Raw genomic sequence first — 3,673 nt, forward strand, 5'->3', positions numbered from 1 at the left:
GCACCATAAAAGAAATTAGAACTTTTTTCTATTTCAATTCACGGTACTGTTCATGCCTTCGCTCACCTGAGCCCGGGCACCAAATGGCCGCTTCCGGAAAATAGCTACTGTCCCTTGTTTTGGTCATGTCTAAATGCCTTTCCATTATATCCCTTGCAGAGCTGCTAGCCTTCTTATGCCTTTTCTATGTCATGTGTCATATTTTTCTGTTACAAAGTCGTGCCACATTATAGACGGTGATTGTGCATGTCTAACTTCATTGCGATTCACGTCGTTGTCATTGCTTTTTTTCATAGACAAAATGTACTGTGACATAAGGGGTTGACGGAATACCCTGCCATCTAAGGAGAGACGTGCAAGTACATATTTCCTGTTAAAATTTCCTGAAGTATGTGCTCTCTTTGGACACGTGGTCAAGCCACACAATGTTTTGCTAGTACAGTCAAGGATCAACACATCTCATTAATCATGAAGAACTACCATGTATTTAATAATATTGGAAGAAAATGATTTCAGTATTTCCTATATTTTTGTATGGTAAGTACATGAATGCATGAACAATTGCACACTATTGATTTGATATATTTAAGATGTATCCGCAACAAAGTCTTGTATCACAGTTCTTACTGCGACAGCAATCCTAACTGAGTGGGTATTTCCATCTGACCATGTCAAGCTCCCAAAGGTAAACCCGCCTTGCACTCTCCGCCTTGTAGTAAACGACACCCTAAATGTCATGCTTGTGCTACTACCTTTGGCGAATGTGACCATTGATGGCTCCACGGACATGACCACCCCTGCTGGAGCTTCAAGCACCGCATGATAAGTTGTTCCGACCGCCCCCACATTTGTGATAGTGCGTTGAACCGTGACATGGTCCTTGAGGTCCGGAATAGCGATCGACGGGAGATTGAGATTGAGTTGGTAGGATTCGCAACCATGTAACAATCCTATGGTGCAGTTAAAAAACTTGTTGTACTCTCTTGCATCCACGTTGTAAACCAAGCCAGGGTCACTAGCTCTGTCTGGGTTTATGTGGCCACCACCAAAGTCGAAAGGATCAGCCACCTTCCTCGGGACCGTCTCTGCTTCGATCGGCGCACCAAAACCATCGGTCACTGACGCTAGAATCATCACAAAGAAACAAGTTAGTAATATAAGATAAACTAGCTAGAAGAACTTTGCATATAAACATTGTGCATACCTGTGGTGACAATTGCAGACTTGATCATAGCAGGTGACCAATCAGGGTGAATCGACTTAAGCAGTGTGGTCACCGCAGAGACATGTGGACATGCCATGGATGTACCAGAAAATAACACATAGGAGCCACGAACAGCTGCTAAGATGCTAACACCCGGCGCAGTTATGTCGGGCTGTCAAAACATCCACAGAGATAAAAGTCTTAAATCCGAAGACGGTCACAGAAGTTAGTTAAAAAGCACCACAAGTATTTGTGCAAAAAAGGGGGGACCGCAAGTGCAATTATTTTGTCTTTGAGTTATAAATTTCACAGTGGGAGTACCTTGAGTATGCCTGGATATAGGGGGCTCGGACCTCTGGAGGAGAATGAAGCAACCCTCGGCGATAGCACCCCGTCTCCGACAACAGTCATGGTAGGTGATACCTTCACAATGGGATTCCTATCATGACAAAAAACATTCACAAATTAGTTATTGGAGAAAGAAAATATATGAAGATTGACCCTGTTCCAGACAACGCGACTTCTTACTCTGTGTTCTTCCAGTAAGATGCAATTTTCTGTGCGATTTCGTAGTCTACCACAACGCATGGCATGCCGGCCTTGCACGCCATCAGGGAGTCCAAGCTATTCATGTTGTACTACGCGAAGATGAGGCCCTTGGCTCCGGCACTCACGGTACGGTTGATGGTGCGGGGTAGCTCTACCCAAGGCAACATGCTCGGAGCCTCCCTCGGTGCATAGCACAACACGATCTTGCCGGTCACATTGCTTGATGCTAACTACTCCTCCATGCAGCTGCGCAAAAGTTTTAAATTGAATATGGTTTGATAAACTGTGGAACTAATAACAATCTAACTTGTCAATTGAGTGTGTTATGTCGCTACCTTCCTGCATGAACAAGCTCCTTAAAGTCGTCGCTGTTCAGAGTAGAGTTGTAGTAAAGAGATTGTCCCTGCGTTTAAGATCAAATACAAATGAGAGAGTAAGTTTTTCTTTTTCAAGAAAGTTAAATGAACGCCTATACGATTATGTTTCGGCGCACGCTAATTTGACACTTGACGTATCATACGACTTCCCGCCAAAAAAGAGTAAAACCTATACGATTATGGTAAGTCAGTTGTCTTCTTTCAACTAAAAACAGTTTGTTAGTTAACTTGTACCTAGCATATGTAATGATGTAAATTATCGACTTTTATCTAGCTAGGATGTTTCTATTCCTTGAGAGTGGACGTATTTGGGTGCATTTTCCTATATATTTTTTAAAAAAGGAAATATCAAAACAAGTACTTGAAGAAACGTACATACCACAAGCTTTTCTTTGTTTCCGAGAGATATGAAGGTTGGGAAGGCCCGGTCCATCGTGTTAGCGGCCACTGTCGTGACCCATGGCACGACATTCGTCACCGTTTGTGGTGCTGGGCCATCATTCCCGGCAGAGAAGATAACTGAGATCCCTCTCAAGACAGCATGAAGTGTCCCAAGGAACTCATGACCGGCACCCCTTCCCAGTGAGAGCGATAAGACATCTACACCATCATGTATGGCATCGTCAATGGCTGCAAGGATGCTCGCGTCACTGGCTACTGTGTTCGGGCCCCATAACACCTTGTAAATTGCTAGCCGTGCACGTGGTGCCCCGCCACGTGCCATGCCGGTGGCTAGGCCGGCATAGCTCACACCCTGCACTTCTCCTCCGGCAATCGTCGAGGCAACATGAGTGCCATGGCCGCTGAAATCCCGAGGTGACATGTACTCACCCTTGAGGTGCATGGCATTAATTCCCTCGGAGTACCACCGTGCGCCGATGATCTTTCTATTGCAACTCGTTGCATTGAACGCTGTTCCGGTCTGGCATATGCCTTTCCACCGTGCCTGCACAGGGCCGTATCCGTTGTCATCAAAGCTTCGTGATTCAGGCCATATGCCTGCAACAAAAACAAGCACGGAGTCAACCGATGTCCATTTCTAATGTCTGACTTGGGTTTCAACAACTTCTGGATTTAAACTAGAAATTTGATTACAAACCTGAATCGATCACCCCGATGATGATATCTTCACCGTAGTTCGCTTTTCGGAGGAGGTCAGTTTGTTGTGGTGATTCGGGATCATCCAGATCCCGGCAAGGATGACGGCGACCCGTGCACGAGGAATGGAGGTCTTCGATCAGATCCAGGTGAAAACCTGCTATTGGCTATTGCCAAGGCCGGCGATGGCGATGCTGTCTGCGTCGTTCCCTTCCTGAAGGAATCGTCGTGGAGAAGTTCAAGGCCACTCTCTGCTACATCCGGGGGAAATCCTAGATCAGTAGACCGGATGACGGCGGCTCTCTGGTGTCGTTTCCCCCTGGGGGCGTCATTCTTGGAGGTGCACACGGGCTCAAGGGACTAGAGGACGGCGACTTTGGTGGAGCGGTGCTTCATCTTACACATTGATGGTGGCGGATCTCGGCGGCGTGGCGCTGTGGAGACT

At 46.4% G+C, this 3,673-nt stretch overlaps 1 pseudogene; it reads right to left on the reverse strand.

Moving 5' to 3' along the window:
- Positions 1 to 462: 462 nt before the first annotated feature.
- LOC125532008 lies at positions 463 to 3,361 on the reverse strand (annotated as a pseudogene).
- Positions 3,362 to 3,673: the final 312 nt, after the last annotated feature.

This window comes from Triticum urartu, unplaced genomic scaffold, assembly GCF_003073215.2.
Source record: "Triticum urartu cultivar G1812 unplaced genomic scaffold, Tu2.1 TuUngrouped_contig_8775, whole genome shotgun sequence".
Classification (NCBI taxonomy): domain Eukaryota; kingdom Viridiplantae; phylum Streptophyta; class Magnoliopsida; order Poales; family Poaceae; genus Triticum; species Triticum urartu.